At 43.1% G+C, this 18,362-nt stretch overlaps 1 protein-coding gene across 9 annotated transcripts in view; it reads left to right on the forward strand.

Annotated features, from left to right (window-relative positions):
• The window catches only part of PLXNB1 (plexin B1), a 211,514-nt gene that overhangs the window by 26,333 nt on the left and 166,819 nt on the right, over window positions 1-18,362 (forward strand). For 2 of the 9 annotated variants that reach the window (XM_034775820.1, XM_034775823.1), the window contains exon 1: window positions 15,592-15,646. The exons of the other annotated variants lie outside the window; for them this stretch is intronic. The gene's annotated coding sequence lies outside the window, so the exon portion shown is untranslated. Of the gene's footprint in view, window positions 1-15,591; window positions 15,647-18,362 lie in introns of those variants that run through there. 9 annotated transcript variants of the gene reach the window in all.

The following is an 18,362-nucleotide window of genomic DNA, read 5'->3' on the forward strand; positions in this document are numbered from 1 at the left end:
AGAGTAAGGGGTAGGCGGGGTCTCCCAGGATCATTATTGGCATTTTAACATCCCCAATGGTAATCCTCTGGTCTGGAAAGAAAGTCCCTACTTGCAGCTTTCTGAAATTCAGAATTTCTTTGGAAGTGAGTTAAGCTAAACAACATTAAGGCCACTTTAATTCCAAAGGAGATCCACACAGTGGTTTAATGCAGTTTAACTAAACCACTTTAAATTCATGCCATTAGAGCTGTTCTACACTAGAAAAATAGGTTGACTTTGCTGCGTCGCTCAGAGGTGTGAAAAATTCATACCCCTGAGAGATGTATTTAAGCCTACCTAGCCCTAGTATAGACAGTACTAGGTTGAGGGAACAATTCTTCTTCCATCGACCTAGCTACTGCCTCTCGGAGAAGTGGATTTACTACAGTGATGGAAGAACCCCTTCTGTTGCTCTATTAAGTCTACAGCACAGCACTACAGTGCTGTTGCTGTATCGTTTCTAGTGTAGACAAACCCATAACTAATTCAGACTAACTTTCCCTGGGCGTTCTATGTAGACAAGCACTTAAGTGCATAGTATGTTTAGATGCTTACAGGATTCAGCAAGAGTTTTATGAATCACAGTGGAGACTAAAGCTGGGATTTAGGTGCCTAAATAACTCTGTGAATATAGTCCAGAATGCCTAGGCTCTGGGTAGATGATGTCAAGGAGTATCCACTGCCACCTCTTGAAGAACTGAAAGAATACCCATAATCCCCCTCCCTATTTGTGTAAAATATAGGATAACGTGAACCAGTTACTGGATCATGAAGCTCAATAAGAGATCGACTGGCTCAAATTAGCTCTTGAGGGAACTGGTCAGATGTTATATCATTATGTTCACGCTCACAGGGTTTTGTGTGAGAGTTTTACTGAATGATGCGGGATCCTGTGGAAAATGTAGAGTACAATTATGTAATTAAAGACTGCATTATAATGCATATACAAAAGGGTAACTTTAATTCTGTCATTTCCTAACTTCTGAGTGCCTGATTTTTTTTTTTTCCAACCTTAATCTTCTAGTATATTTTTATCTAGATATAGGTGTGGTAGCAGACTTTAATGTCATCAACACAGATGTATACAAGCATGACAAAAATATGAGAAGGTGCTACAAGTATAGGAAGGTGTTGTGTATCATTAACTGAGGGCTGGTCTTCACTATGGGGAGATCGACGCAGCAGGGGTCGACAGCAGATCTCTCTCTGATCAACCCTGGTACTCCACCTCTCAGAGAAGAATAAGGGAAGTCCACCGGAGAGCGCCTGCTGGCGACGCAGCGCAGAGAAGATAACCAGGGTAGGTCGACCTAAGCTATGTTGACTCAAGCTACGTTATTCACGTAGCTGGAGTAGCGTAACTTAGGTCAACTTACCCCAGTAGTGAAGACAAACCCTGAGACAGAATGTATTAAAATGATATTGCCTATGAGCTAATATACGATTCTAAATAACATATCCATGAAGGAGCAGAATGAAGGTTTTAATTAAGGCATTTCTTGACTCCAGGGCTTCCCTGTGTGGTTTTAATACTGTATAGGGTTACCATATGTCCAGGTTTCGGGTCTTTAAATAGCCGTCCGGGGGGAATTTGTAAAAAGCTAAAAATGTCCGGGATTTCCCCCTGGACGGCTATTTAAAGACCTAAAAGCGCTGACAGGGCAGCCGCGCTGGGGGAACCGCAACAAGCCGGTGCCCCCGGCGCCATTCACCTTTCCTCCGTGGGGCAGCGCGCAGCTGAGCGCTCCCAGCACGGCGGTGTCAGCCCACAGGGCCCGCCGCCCAGCCGGCAGGAGCCTGCAGAGCACAGCTCTGCCCCTGCCCCGGCACACAGAGAGGCAGTGAGGAGGTCTCGCTCCCCTGCATGCTGCAGCGGGGCAGGGCCTGTAGACTTGGGCAGAGAGACCCCCCCCCGCCCCTGCCCCCCTCCCCTCGACCCGACCCAACCATAGGAAGGACCCAGAGGGACTGGGAGGGACCTGCCTGCTGGATGCTTCCTGGGAGCTGCTCCAGGTAAGCACTGCTGGGCTCACCTGGCCCCCTGGGAGGTCCCTCTGCGGGGGGGGGCTCCCCTCAGCCCCACTGCCCTCAGCCCCCACCCTGACTCTGTTCCCTCAGCCTCCCCCGCAGTGTCCTCCCTGTGTCCCCCACCCTCAATCTACTGCCCTCTGCCTCCCCCACAGTCCCTCCCCACCCCCACCCCCATCATCTCACCCTGCATGGATGCGGAAATCTGTCCCGGATTCCAGGCTGTCATTAGCCCCTGGGGCAAAAGATCAGCAGAGGTTTCCAAAGGGAAGTTTGCAGCCTTTGCTCAGACCCAAACATTTTCACTTAAATACCCAAACCCATCCTGACACCCATCTGCTCTGTCCAGATTTGCTGTTATCCCTGTTGAGGCCAAAGTGGTTTGAAAAACTAAAAATCCATGACACCATTGTGTTGCTTCCCCCTGTGTTGCTCCTTAATCTGATGGACCTGCCGATAATGAATAAAGATGAATGTCCTGGGAGCAATGTGTCAGGCAGACAGCTCTCTCTACCTTGTCCCATTCATGCTCCCCTCAGCCCCTATCCTACTCCCCCATCCCAGTCCTGTCCCATCCCCCTCAGCCTGCCCCAGTCCTAGGCCTGTCCCACTCAGTTCCTCCACCCTGCTTCCCCCGGTCCATCCCCACCGACTCCCTCGACCTCCCTCCCCCTAATCCCACTGCCTGGACCCACCCCTGGCCCACTCAGGGCATGCATGAAAAAGAAGCAATGGGCTTAAATTGTAGCAAGGGAGATTTAGGTTAGACATTAGGAAAAACTTCCTAACTGTAAAGGTAGTTAAGCACTGGACAAATTACCTAGAGAGGTTATGGAATAGCAGTCATTGGAGTTTTTTAAGAGGTTAGACAAACACCTGTCAAGGACGGTCTAGTTGTTATTACTCTGTTCTGCCTCAGTGCAGGGTTTTGACTAGATGACCTGTTGATGTCCCTTCCAGTTCTACATTTCTGTGATTCACACTTGAATTACCTTGTGCCACTGTCTAGTAGTAGTGGCGGCATACAGTTCTCTGACATGCAGGTTTATAAAATTGTAGTTAATATACAGTTTAGAACAAGAAGTGGGCTGTAGTCCACGAAAGCTTATGCTCTAATAAATTTGTTAGTCTCTAAGGTGCCACAAGTACTCCTGTTCTTCTTTTTTTAGTTTAGAACATAGCAATTTTAAAGCTCTGCATGTTCAGACCAACTGAGCTGAAAATTGTGATCTTGTATTCAAAACTATTAAAATGTGGGCTGAAATAAAATCAGCATGAATTGCTCAACAATATCAGTAGAATCAGCATTGCGCTGTTATATATTGTAAAACCTTACAGGGAAATCTTGCAAGTATTACATAGTACGCCGCCTTGCCCAAGTGGTAACTAAGCATAACATTTTCCTGTTTCAGCATTCTTAACTTGTATGCCTCCTAGAAGTTTTTTTTTTTTTTTTTTCAAACACTGAATGCTGCTAAGTTATGAGTTTTAACAGTTTTTTTTCTTTTAAATCACAGCACTGAATGTTATTCTAAAATTGTTTTCCAAATATTCTTAAACTCCCAGTTTATCCCCCGCTGATGTTCATTGTGAAAAGTATTGCAGGTCTAATAATAATATTTGGTATTTCTGTAATTCACTGTCCAACATGCATTTTGTTCCCTCCTCTTGTGGATTTTTAGAGGATAACTGTATAGCTACTAGCTAAGGGAGTTATATCTTGAACTCAAGTAGTAGAAGCTCGTGCTTTTTAGTCTGGATGGCTCGGGTTCAATCTTTGGTGACTAGCTATGATGGAGGTTGCTACACTTATAATCCCTTTAATCAGGAGTTCTGAATATGCTTTGTTGTAGGCAGAACTAGCCTATAGTTAAGCAACCGAAAATTTAGAATGGGAAGTGTTTGAAATGTTGGGAAGCCTTATAATTTTGCCAATCTGGAACGAACATCCCATCTGAGGGATGGGGGCGGGGAGAGAGGAGAGTGAGACAGGACCAGGAAACTGGGACAAGGAATCCAGAGCGGTAGTGGGGGACAGTTGAAATCAGATGAGGAGCTGGGGCGGGTTAGACAGCAATAGGATAGACATAGACTGGAGGGGATGGGGAAGAAGAGTCTTTGACTATTGAGACCACTCCGTTTTCCGAACATTTGATTCGCGGGAAGCAGGGGAGGGAGCGGAGTCGGGGCAGGGACTTTGGGGAAGGGGCAGAGTTGGGGCAGGGCTGGGGGTGGGGAAGAGCGGAGTTGGGGCGGGGCCGGGGCCCCTTGGAATGTCCTTTTTTTCCAGGACTGCAATATGGTAACCCTAATACTGTAGTGTGCTAATGTAGTTTTTGTTCAAAACTACTATTTCTAGGTAGGATGAATGAAAGAAGTGTGCTTGGTTTCTTACTGTGTTTAAAGATTGCTGAGCTCAGCATATGAAGATAGATTAGCTGAGGTGAACTATGCACCCAGTCAGGAAATATTGATAGATTCTTAGGCCAAAGGGACCATTGTGATCATCTGTGTTTATACTGGAGGTCAGACTAGGACACAGAACTTCTCCAAAATAATTCCTAGGGAAAACCTTTTAGGAAAAAAGGAGGGGAGGGATAGCTCAGTGGTTTGAGCATTGGCCTGCTAAACCCAGGGTTATAAGTTCAATCCTTGAGAGGACAATCTGGGGCAAAATCAGTACTTGGTCCTATTAGTGAAGGTAGGGGGCTGGACTCAATGTCCTTTCAAGGTCCCTTCCATAGGATATCTCCATTAATTTATTTATTTTATTTTAAAACATCCAATTTTGATTTTAAAATGGTCATTGATGCGGAATCCACCATGACCCTTGATAACTTTTTCTAGTGATTAATTTACTCCTTATTTCCAGTCTGAATTTGTTTAACTTCAACTTCTAGCCATTTGTTTGTGTTATACCTTTGTCTGCTGTATTGAAGAGCCAATTATCAAATATTTCTTCCCCATGTAGGTTGTTATAGACTGTAATCAAGTCATCCTTTAACCTTCTCTTTTAGCTAAATAGATTGAGCTGCTTGACCCTACCACTGTAAGGCATGTTTTCTAATCCTTTAATAATTCTTGTGGCTCTTACTCCTCCCATATTTGTTAATAATATATCCTTCTTGAATTATGGGCATCAGAACTGGGTGCAGTATCCCAGCAGCAGTTGGACCAGTGCTAAATACAGAGGTAAAATAAATTTTTTACTTCTACTTCAGATTTCCCTGTTGGTTCCCATGATCACATTAGCTCTTTTGGTCACAGCGTCACAGTGGCAGCTCATGTTCAGTTGATTATCCATCATGACCCCCAAATCTTTTTCCGAGTCACTACTTCCCAGGATAACCTACATTCTTTGTTCCTTGATGTATACATTTACATTTAGCTGTATTAAAATGCATAACGTTTACTTGCACCTAGTTTACTAAGCGATTCAGATGGATTTGTATCTGTGGCCTGTCCTCTTCATTATATACCACTCCCCCAATTTTTGTGTAATCTGAAAACTTTATCAGTGATGTTCTAATGCAAGAGTAGTCAATAGATGGACTGTGAGCCAAATCTGGACTGCCAGATGCGTTTGAACAGATGACAAAATCTTTTTTTATTGTTGTTGTTGCAGTGTGCAAAATGTTTCTCTGGAGTCTTGATCTTGATTGTATCTTGACCAAGAAATTTGTACCTTGACAAAAAATAGACTATCCCTGTTTAATGTTTTATTCCAGGTCATTGATAAAGATGTTAAATAGCGTAGGGCCAAGAAACAATCTTTGCAGGACCCCACTGGAGAGAAACCCACTCGATGATGATTCCACGTTTACAGTTACATTCTGAGACCTGTCAGTTAGCCAGTTTTTTAATCCTTCTAAAGTGTGTTTTGTTAATTTTATCATTCTGGTTTATCAATCAAAATGTAATGTGGCATCAAGTCAAATGACTTAGAAAGGTCTAATATGTTATGTCAGCACTATTACCTTTATCAACCAAACTTGTAATCTCATTTAATAAAAAAAAAAAAAAAGGTATCAAGTTAGTTTGACAGAATCTATTTACCATAAACCCATGTTGATTTGCATTAATTACATTACCCTCCTTTAATTCATTATTTATCAAGTTCTATATCAGCCGCTCCATTATCTTACCGGGGATCAATGTCAGGCCTAAAATTACATGAGACATCATGTTTAACATTTTAAAAATTACACAATATTAGCTTTTCACAGTTATCTGGAATTTTGCCAATACTCTAAGACTTACTGAAATTCATTAGTAATGGCCTAGCAAGCTACTCGGCCAGCTGTTTTAAAATTCTTGGATGCAAATTATCTGGACCTGCTGTTTTTAAAATGTCTAACTTTAGTAACTTCCATTTAACATCCTACATAGATACTGTTGGAATGGAAAGAGTTTTCACCTTATGATGAGACTTCATAGAATATCAGGGTTGGAAGGGACCTCAGGAGGTCATTTAGTTCAACCCCCGGCTCAAAGCAGGACCTAATCCCCAACTAAAGCATCCCAGCCAGGGCTTTATCAAGCCTGACCTTAAAAACCTCTAAGGAAGGAGATTCCACCACCTCCCTAGGTAACCCATTCCATTGCTTCACTACCCTCCTAGTGAAAAAGTTTTTCCTAATATCCAACCAACTTCATCATCTGCTTTATTCCCAAACACAGACCAGAAATATTTTTTTGAACACTTCTGCCTTTTTACTTATCATTCTACCATTTCCATCTAATAACAGACCAATACCATTGTCAGGATTGTGTTAGTACCTAATATATTTAAAAATCTCCTCCTTATTGTTCTTAACTCTGCTGACCACAGACTTCTTGTGTTCTTTTGCTGCCATTGTCATGGTTCTGCAATCCCTAATTTCTAGCATATAGTCTTTACTGTCAAATTCCCCTTTCTTCCATTTGTTATATATTATTTTTCCGCTGCCTTCACCTTTTTTTAACCAGCACTGTCTGCTTCCTCAGTTGTGGGATTGTGGCTTTTTGGGCATCTGCTAAGATGTTGTTAAATGATTCCCAATTATTGTTTGCATTTTTCTGATTAAATTTTTCCTCCCAGCTAATTTGGTTCATAATTGTTCTAAACTTTGTGAAATTGGCCCTATTAAAGCACCAAGTGTGTGTGTATTTTTTATATCAATTGATTGATCCATCTATCTATAGTATTGCAGGATCACAGGGCGGGAGGGATAGCTTAGTGGTTTGAGCATTGATCTGCTAATCCCAGGGTTGTGAGTTCAATCCTTGAGGGGACCACTTAGGGATCTGGGGCAAAATCAGTATTTGGTCCTGCTAGTGAAGGCAGGGGGCTGGACTTGATGACCTTTCAAGGTCCCTTCCAGTTCTATGAGATAGGTATATCTCCATATATTATTATTATTATATTAACGGGAGCCCATGGCTGAGAGTGGCGGCTCCCACGATCGGCAGCCAGGGGCGTCTGCTGTCAAAATTGCAGCAGAAGCCTAATATTGTGGGATCTGCAATTTCTGTAATATAGCAAATTAAGTAGGGAGATTTTATATATATATTAAAAAACTGGCCTGGACTTTATTCTGCTTGCACATTAGAAATTTGATCTAGCCATGATCACTTGTACCTAACTACCATTAACTTTTAGTTCTGTGATCAGTTCCTCTTTATCTGCTAGGACAAGGTCTAATAAAGAATTTCTCTGTTTTTCATTGATTCATAGATTCTAGGACTGGAAGAGACCTCGAGAGGTCATCGAGTCCAGTCCCCTGCCCTCATGGCAGGACCAAATACTGTCTAGACCATCCCTGATAGACATTTATCTAACCTACTCTTAGATATCTCCAGAGATGGAGATTCCACAACCTCCCTAGGCAGTTTATTCCAGTGTTTAACCACCCTGACAGTTAGGAACTTTTTCCTAATGTCCAACCTAAACCTCCCTTGCTGCAGTTTAAGCCCATTGCTTCTTGTTCTATCCTTAGAGGCTAAGATGAACAAGTTTTCTCCCTCCTCCTTATGACACCCTTTTAGATACCTGAAAACTGCTATCATGTCCCCTCTTAGTCTTCTCTTTTCCAAATTAAACAAACCCAATTCTTTCAGCCTTTCTTCATAGGTCACGTTCTCTAGACCTTTAATCATTCTTGTTGCTCTTCTCTGGACCCTCTCCAGTTTCTCCACATCTTTCTTGAAATGCAGTGCCCAGAACTGGACACAATACTCCAGTTGAAGCCTAACTAACGCAGAGTAGAGCGGAAGAATGACTTCTCGTGTCTTGCTCACAAAACACCTGTTAATGCATCCTAGAATCATGTTTTTGTTTTTTGTTTGTTTTTTGCAACAGCATCACACTGTTAACTCATATTTAGCTTGTGGTCCACTATAACTCCTAGATCTCTTTCTGATGTGCTCCTTCCTATACAGTCTCTTCCCATTCTGTATGTATGGAACTGATTGTTCCTTCCTAAGTGGAGCACTTTGCATTTGTCTTTATTAAACTTCTTCCTGTTTATCTCAGACCATTTCTCCAATTTGTCCAGATCATTTTGAATTATGACCCTATCCTCCAAAGCAGTTGCAATCCCTCCCAGTTTGGTATCGTCTGCAAACTTAATAAGCGTACTTTCTATGCCAATATCTAAGTCGCTGATGAAGCTATTGAATAGAGCCGGTCCCAAAACAGACCCCTGCGGAACCCCACTTGTTATACCTTTCCAGCAGGATTGGGAACCATTAATAACTACTCCTTTGAGTATGGTTATCCAGCCAGTTATGCACCCACCTTATAGTAGCCCCATCTCAGTTATATTTGCCTAGTTTATTGATAAGAATACCATGCAAGACCATATCAAATGCCTTACTAAAGTCTAGGTATACCACATCCACCGCTTCTCCCTTATCCACAAGACTCGTTATCTTATCAAAGAAAGTGATCAGATTGGTTTGACATGATTTGTTCTTTACAAATCCATGCTGGCTATTCCCTATCACCTTACTACCTTCCAAGTGTTTGCAGATGATTTCCTTAATTACTTGCTCCATTATCTTGCCTGGCACTGGTCTGTAGTTTCCTGGGTTGTTTTTATTTCCCTTTTTATAGATGAGCACCATATTTGCCCTTTTCCAGTCTTCTGGAATCTTTCCCGTGATTTTCCAAAGATAATAGCTAGAGGCTCAGATACCTCCTCTATTAGCTCCTTGAGTATTCTAGGATGCATTTCATCAGGCCCTGGTGACTTGCAGGCATCTAACTTTTCTAAGTGATTTTTAACTTGTTCTTTTTTTATTTTTATCTTCTAAACCTACCTCCTTCCCATTAGCATTCACTATGTTAGGCATTCCTTCAGACTTCTCGGTGAAGACAGAAACAAAGAAGTCATTAAGCATCTCTGCCATTTCCAAGTTTCCTGTTACTGTTTCTTCCTCCATACTGAGCAGTGGGCTTACCCTGTCCTTGGTCTTCCTCTTGCTTCTAATGTATTGATAAAAAGTCTTCTTGTTCCCCTTTATTCCCGTAGCCAGTTTGAGCTCATTTTGTGCCTTTGCCTTTCTAATCTTGCCCCTGCATTCCTGTGTTGTTTGCCTATATTCATCCTTTGTAATCTGTCCTAGTTTCCATTTTTTATGAGACTCCTTTTTATTTTTTAGATCATGCAAGATCTTGTGGTTAAGCCAAGGAGGTCTTTTGCCATATCTCCTATCTTTCCTACTCAGCGGAATAGCTTGCTTTTGGGCCCTTAATAGTGTCCCTTTGAAAAACTGCCAACTCTCCTCAGTTGTTTTTCCCCTCAGTTTTGATTCCCATGGGACCTTACCTATCAGCTCTCTGAACTTACCAAAATCCGCCTTCCTGAAATCCATTGTCTCTATTTTGCTGTACTTCTTTCTACCCTTCCTTAGAATTGTGAACTCTATGATTTCATGATCACTTTCACCCAAGCTGCCTTCCACTTTCAAATTCTCAACGAGTTTCTCCCTATTTGTTGAAATCAAATCTAGATCAGCTTCCCCCCAGTAGCTTTTTCAACCTTCTGAAATAAAAAGTTGTCTGCAATGCAGTCCAAGAACTTATTGGATAGTCTGTGCCCCGCTGTGTTATTTTCCCAACATATATCTGGATAGTTGAAGTCCCCCATCACCACCAAATCTTGGGCTTTGGAGGATTTTGTTAATTGTTTAAAAAAAGCCTCATCCACCTCTTCCACCTAGTTAGGTGGCCTGTAGTAGACTCCTTTGTTTTGGCTGCAACACTTTTTGAGTTTGGAAATTATCATCTATAATGCCATATAATGTCCATCTATAATTTAGCAATGCCAAGAATGTTGTAGTACTGGCAGCATGAGCCCTCTAGCATATGTTACTCAAATTGGAGCCCCCCCATGATTATGCAGGTTTTTTCCTACATGTTGTAGATAAGTGCATAATAGTGTGGTCATTCTATGCCCTACTGTGATTTGGTGGTCTGTAGTTGACACCAACTAGTACCTATCTCATGTTTAATCTGTTAGGACATTGATCTATAAGCATTCAGGATAATTTTATTCCAAGTGATTAGGTTCCAAGTTGGAAACAGGTAATGCCATTTTTGACGGAGGGCTACCCCACCTTCCCTTTTGCCCACTCGACCTTTTCTAAATAGGTTGTAACCATTGACTATAACATTCCAGTTGTGTGAATCATCCCACCACATTTCAATAATATGAATTTTATCAAAGATCAAATTTATGCTCTTGTTTAATACTAATATTAGGAGCCTGGGTATCAGCAGTTCAAGAATTTCCTCTCCATGTCCTTTAGTTCCTTGATTAATTTTCTTCTCAACATCTCAATTTTGTGCTAACTGAGCACTCATATCTTTCATCTTTTTACCCTCTCCATATGCTGTTAGTTTAACCCCTCCTGACTAGTCTAGTCAGTCTGTCCCCAAGGAGATTGGTCCTCCTCCTACTGAGGTGGAGGCCATCCTAACTATACAGTCCCCTCTCTCCATAGAAGGTGGACCAATGTTCCACAAAACCAAAGCCCTCTACTCTATACCACTTACTTAGCCAATGATTCACTTCCAGAATCTTCTGACTTCAGTTTGTTGTTGCTAGAGGGAAGGAGATGAGGCAAATGGTGAGGGACTGAATTCCTGTCTTTATATCGGAGTGAACTTACCTCTTTCAAGAGATGCTTAAGGCTGATTTTTACCGTGGCTTTAGGTTTGTAAGGCTTCATACCCAGAACTCCTGATTTGTGGCACTAGGAGGGGTAATGCACCAATAATGGCAAGATTGTACAAGAGCTTTTCCTATCCATCTGGAACAGCCTTCTTTATGTGTTTGACTCAGACTTCAGTATCTCCACCATCCTTGGTTTTGGGGTCTGAATGTGTCTTCCCCTCTCCTGCTCTATTTAAAAAAAATAGAATTCACTTTGAGGGGACAGTGAGTATAAAAGAAGCTATTGAAAAACATAAATAAAATTAGGGTTGGGAAACTTGTATTGATAGGGAGCAACTATGATAAATATTGGATGGGTGGGTGGAGTTGCAGCAGGGGACTAGGATGAGATTGCTGTGGGTCTGGAATGGGTGTTGGAGTGTGATTTACAGTAATAAATGTAATATCTTCCAAATGCCGTTGCCTCCAAATCAGATTCTGTTCTTGCTTCTGTCTCCAACCTTCCTTGCAATTTATAGAAATAGCTAACACCCATCCTATTAGCGGCCCTTGTGGTGAGCTATTCCAGGGGTGAGTTCCTGTGCTACTGCTAAGCACAAATCCCTGAGCTCAAGCCTTGATGATAAGAGCTGCTCTGAGCATTTCTGTGATAGGAACCTTCCAAGCTCAAGTGCTTTTGCCAAGTATGGGAGAGGGCGGCTTCTCTTGTGGAGGGGACCAACACAGCCATACAGGCATTATCCCCTTGCTGGAAGAAGGAATCCAGGCTCCCTGGAAGGGAGGGTGTGGGGGATGGGGAGGTTCAGTGCAATTGGCTAATAGTTTGACCTTAATTCCCTGACATTCTCTCCATTTGCCCTGGGTGCCAGGCAGTGACAGCTTGTGGGCAGCTGGCCAAGCTATGAAAGGAGGAACGTGTGAGGCCTTCAGTTTTCACATGCTTTATCAAACTGCAAAGAATAGTGTTCGATTTAACCAGCATCATACAGGCCAGGAGAATGGGGATGCTAACCTTAACTCCTGAAGTGCTGGATGTGGGAGGAGGAATTGGTCTGGCAGGACCATATGAATGAGGTTCTGAGCAGCAGGAGCAGGTGTGATGAGACAGTTGTGAATAGAGGAGAGGTGAAGGGTATTCAGGTCTCTGGCCAATGAACTGAATGGTTTCCACTGTTCCTGTCTTGTGAGGAAAGGTGACAGTCCCTGGGATGGACATTGCTGGACAGCTTTGTATGAAGATGCAGGAGTGGTGAGATGAAAAGAACCCTTTCCCTTCCCCACTTGTCTCATCAGTGTCAGTCTGGTCAGTAGGAAGCGCTATACTCTGATGGGGCTGTTGCAGGAGAGTCCCTTAGCAGGGACTGAATGGGTGGTTGATAAGAGTAATCACAAGGCAGTGGGTCTAACCACCCCACTCTCCTTGTAGCATTTTGCTTGTGGTGAAGGGAAGAGAATGACCTTGACACCGTGTGTGGTGTTTGTGAATCTGTGTCTTTGTTAGAGCTATCAACCTCTTGGTGAAGGAAAGTGTTAGTGATACAGCCACTGCACTTCCTTGGAGCAGTATGCATCTCTATAGAGTGCTTCCAGACAGCATAGAGAGAGTTAAGTACTTGTCAGCTGTTACTGGGTGAGCCTACCTCGCTGGTAGTGAGCTCCATTCCCACGGCTTTTCCTTTCTGACTAGGACTGGGGGAGGGAAATAATTCCTGGAATGATGCTAAATTGTCCTGAAGTCAGAAAACAGCACATCAGCCCCCTCTGGCTTTGCTCACTGGACTGGGAGAAATCTGAGCTAATGGATGCTGTATAGAGATTGCCAGCCAAGGTTGGTTTATATCGTTGTTCATTCAACAGCCTTCAGTAAAGTGCTTTGTTGCGAAATAAGCAAAGGTCAGAAATACTTCCTTTCCTAAGGCAGAGAGTGAGAGGGTTTTCAGGTGTCAGGCCCTGCGTAGACAGATCGGAACTCTCAGTGCATGGTGGGAAGTTCTATCCTAGCACTTCCATACACAGTTCACACCTCAGAATAATATAAGGCTCATCCGGCTGAGTCAGTGCAGCATTTGAAGAAGTATTTCAGAGTAGCAGCCGTGTTAGTCTGTATCTGCAAAAAGAACAGGAGTACTTGTGGCACCTTAGAGACTAACAAATTTATTAGAGCATAAGCTTTCGTGGGCTACAGCCCACTTCTTCGGCTGTAGCCCACGAAAGCTTGTGCTCTAATAAATGTTAGTCTCTGAGGTGCCACAAGTTCTCCTGTTCTTTTTGAAGAAGCATTGTTTACCAGAGAATGTGCAAGTCCCTCAACTGCGTGAGTCACATTCCTAACTGCAAAATAGAGTATCCTTCATTCCCTAATACAGACCCCGCCGTATCCCTTCATCCCCTTTCAAACTGTTTTCTGGGGTGGTGATCAAGAATTTTGAAATCACTTGGAGATGGGCAAGTCTGACAGAAGTTTAGCTGGGGAGGAAAGATAGGTGGGAGGGAGTTAAAGTACAGCAAGCATCAGAATTGCAGGCTCAGTTTAGGTGGACAGTTTTAAGGGTGGATAAATCAATGATTTTTTTTTTTTTTAAATCTGAGGTTTTTATTTAAATCGGATTTTTTTGATGCCTCAAAAAGCGTTTTATCTAAAGGTAGTTTTAATTAAGATACCTCATAATGGAATAGGGATTATAAATTCTAATTCTATAGTATGAGACAATATATTTGTGTAATGTTTAAGAAAAGTTTTGTAAATGAGTTCCGATTAGGGTGACCAGATGAGAGACGTGAAATATCGGGAAGCGGGGAGGGGGCGGAGCAAAAAAACCCACCAACAAACCAAGAGCTGGCGGTGGAGGGGAAAAAACAAACAAAAAAAGAGCCGCCAGAGCATAGGAAAAATTGACAGCTCCACGCCCTGCCCCCCTGCACCAGCTTGCTTCCGCTCTGCCTCCACCTCCCCTGCACGGGCTGTCGAGTCCTGCTTCTCCCCCCTCCCTCCAGCGCTTCTGCCGCCATACAGCTGATTAGTGCAAGCCTGGGAGGGAGGGGGTAGGAGGAGGAATGCGGCATGCTTGGGGAAGAGACGGGGCCAGGGTGGGGATTTGGGGAGGGATCCAATGGGGCAGTGAGGGGGCAGGGCTGGGGGTGTAGATTTGGGGAGGGATCCAATGGGGAGGGACGGGGCGGGGCCGGGACAGAGTTGGGGCAGGGGGGCGCGAGCCCTCTCCTCCTGTGCACCAGAGGGCAAAATATCGGGACAATTCGCGTCCCGACCGAACATCGGTCGGGACGCGGGACAAACAAGTAAATATTGGGACAGTCCCGATAAAATCGGGACATCTGGTCACCCTAGTTCCAATAGTTCATGGATTAGGGACCCAATCTTATGGGGTTCCAGGGGCTTCTGTATAGATTATTTAGGTTAATCTTTCTATCTACCCGATGGGACTCAGTCCTCAGTCTAGAGGATACCATCAGAGATGCTTAGTTTTGCAGTTCTCAAACTGTGGATTTGTCTCTCTAGAGATAACGTGCTTGTTAATAGCAAAAATGTTTTTAAATAAATAAATAATATGTAGAGGTGAGAAATAACAGACCTCAACCCTATTGTCCCTCTGCAAATTTGTGTACAGAGTCAATCCCTTACCTCTCTAAAGTGTAAAGTTTCAAAAAGTTCAATGAGTAGAAGATTGTTGGGGCTGGAATAGATCTGGACAAGAAGTAGTCTAGAGATAAATGTGAGAAGCGAGTGACAGGTAGTAGAAATAAAAGTGAAACTGTTTGAGCAGCATATTCCAGAAGTCTTGAGGTCTTTCTGAGTGTAGCCTTCACTGATTTGACATCTTCCATACTATTCTCTCACTAGAAGGGAAAACCTATAATGGCAGCAGGCCGTAAAAGAGACCCAGTTTGGGAATATTTTAATGAAGTTCCTCTACCTGTGCATAAGTGTTGCATCAAGCAGGCAACTAACAAGCTTCAACAGGACTTTATTTTTACAGTGGAAACCTCTTTACAGAGCTGCTGTTGCACACTCTGTAACTCTCACTCCGCCTCTTCAACTCCTCCCCCTTCCTTCCTGTTTCCTGTCCTTTCAGGCTCCCAACAGCCAGTGCTCCCAGTTCTAATACAAGCAGCATCTAAACACCACATTCCCTCCTCTCTTAAGAAACTTTCCCAAATAAAATAAACATTAATGTTCTAACCACAGGAACAAATATGAAACAAGACACTATACTATTGGCAAAAATATTACACTGCAAACACTGTAGATACTACATAACATAGTCTCTAGTCCAGGCAGGTGGCCGTCTGGATCTGACAGGCCGTCTCTCAAGCCCCGGTTTCCGTGCAATGTCTTGTTGTGTTGGTTCTAGGGTGAAGTCATCCAATGCAGACTGGGTGTTGGCATAATCTCCTCTTGGTTCATAGGCAGGTGCAAGGTAAGAAACATTCCATACCCGCCCAACAAAAAGTCGATAGGTGTAAGGTCCCTTCTTCTCTATGATTTTAAGAGGAGCTGTGAATGGATGGTCCCCTTTGTGTAAAATTCCAGGTTTTCGTATTCTAACGAAGGAACCGCACTCAAACTTTGGTTCCTTAGCACCCCGCCCCTTGTCTGTGAAAGCCTTATACTTTGCTTGGTTCTGTTCAACTGTTTTTCTCAGATCATCCTCAGTTGGGGCATCAGGTCTTGCCTTTAACAATCCAGCAGTGTTCAGTTTAGTATTTATCTGTTTCCCATGCAGTAACTCTGCGGGTGATCTTTGCGTTGTAGCGTGTCGTGTAGCCCGGTATGCTTGCATCAGTAGTGAAGGGTACCCACAATCGCCCTTCCAGTTTAGCTGTTTGCAAACTGTCTTTCAAACTTCTGTTAAACAGTTTGATTTCCCCCATTGGCTCGATGGTAATATAGGGATGACCTTCTGTGTAAAATGTTCCTCTCTGCTAGAAAAGTTTCAAACTCCAGGGAAGTAAATTGACTACCATTATCGGAAACCAGTTCTTTGGGGTTATCTTCCCTGCTAAAAACTGAAGAGAGGAACTTAATTACGGTAACAGAAGAGATTTGTAAATGCTACCTCAGGCCATTTACTGAAATAGTCTATTAAAGTGATGGCATAACGACAGTCAATTGGAGCAGTATCAAACGGTCCTACAATGTCAATCACCACTTTTTTCCCATGCAGATTCAGGAAGAGAAACAGGCTGTAATGGAGGGGTACATGTCACTGATGTCTTATTATGCATTTGGCAAGTGACACAGGATTTTATGAGTGCTTCAGTTTGAGAGTCCATCCTTGGCCACCAATACAGATCCCGTAGTCGTTGTTTGGTTCTGACAATTCCTTGATGAGTATCGTGTGCCAGGTGTATGAGTTTTGACTGTAATTCTTCTGGAACAAGTAGCCGGTGTGTACCTCGTAGCACATAGCCATCGAGCAAAGAAAGTTCATCCCGAACTCTAAAATAAGGCATCAAAACTGGGTCAAGGTTTTTAGGGTTACTGGGCCATCTTTGTCAGAAATTCCCGTAGTTTTTTTTTTTTTAATTGGACGTGCTGAACAAGCAGCTTGAAATTGTTCTCTTGTAACTGCAGTAAGAGTGCTTGTAATAAGTGAAACTACTACATCCTCCTCCTCTGGTGGACCATCTGGTGAAGGCAAAGGCAGGCGAGAGAGGCAATCAGCGACCACATTTTTGTTTCCAGGCTTATATTCCAGGTCATAATTGAAAGAGAGTAGTCTTGCAGACCATCTAGCAATCCGATATCAAGCTCTTCCCAGTCCTTTCGTGGTGAGCAATGTCGTCAAAGGGCTGTGGTCTGTGCACAACAGGTAAGTTCTCCATTTTTCGATAGCCCAGACACATCAAGTGCTTCTTTTTCGACTGTAGAATATTTTCTCTCAGCATTACTCTGTGTCCTTGAAGCAAATGCAACAGTCCTCTCTGTGTTGTCCTCATGAAGTTGTGTGAGGACAGCCCCAAGTCCATAATCAGAAGCATCAGTAGTTACAATTGTGGGCAATGCGGGACTTAATACTGCAAGTACTGGACTATGTACAATCAAGTCTTTCACTGTTTTGAAACTAGCTTGTGCATCCATTGTCCACACTAAGGTTGAACTTCTCTGCAGTAATTCTCGTAACGGTTCAATGACAAGCATAATTGGGAATGAATTTTGCATACCAGGAGGTAAGACCCAAGAAGGAATGTAAGGTTTGCAAATCTGTTGGAGGAGGAGCATTTGAAATTGCCAGTATACGATCTGGATCAGGTTTTAGTCCAACCTGTGAAATTGTATGCCCCAGAAAGGAGAGTTCAGTTTGTCTAAATTTGCATTTGGACCTATTGAGCTTGAGGCCTGCTTTGCTGATGCAGTTTAGTATAGACTGCAGGTTATTGTCATGCTCCTCAGTAGTATTTCCAAACACGATAATATCATCCAAATAGCACTGAACTCCATGTTGATTTTTCAGAATCAATTACATCATTTTTTGGAAGGCACTTGGGGCTGATGCGAGACCGTATGGAACACGTTTAAAATGAAATAGTCCCTCGTGTAATAAATGTTGTGAGGTCTGTGCTCTTTTCATGCAACATAACCTGGTGGTATGCGCTTTGCAAATCAAGAGTAGAAAACATCTTTGCTCCACGGAGTTCTGCAAATACTTCTATGTGAGGAAGAGGATGGCTGTCAATCACAATAACTTTATTTGGCTCCCTTAAGTCCACACAAAGGCGAATGCCTCCACCCTTCTTCTGCGTCACTACTATAGGTTAAATCCATTCAGAGGAGTTAATCTCTTCAGTAATGTCATTTTGAACAAGTTTTTTTAAGTTCCTCTGAAGCAGCTTCCCTGACTGAAAATGGCAAGCGCCGTAATTTCTGTCGTACAGGCATCATATTATTCCGCATTTTAACTTCATACAGAAACCCGTAAGCACAGCTGAGTTTCTCCTCAACCTGGTGTTGGGTCCCAGCTGAAACTGGTGTGTGTACCGCAAGAGTGCTTTGCTGAGGAAGATCAATTCGTCCATTAACTACCCTGAGATTTAAAGCAGCCAATAAATCTCTGCCAAGGATAGGAGTGCCTTTGTGGACAATGTAGAACTCTGCAGTTACACAGCAATCACCAAAAGTAACTATTGCTGGCA

This window comes from Trachemys scripta, chromosome 7 (genome assembly GCF_013100865.1).
Source record: "Trachemys scripta elegans isolate TJP31775 chromosome 7, CAS_Tse_1.0, whole genome shotgun sequence".
NCBI classification, from domain to species: Eukaryota; Metazoa; Chordata; order Testudines; family Emydidae; genus Trachemys; species Trachemys scripta.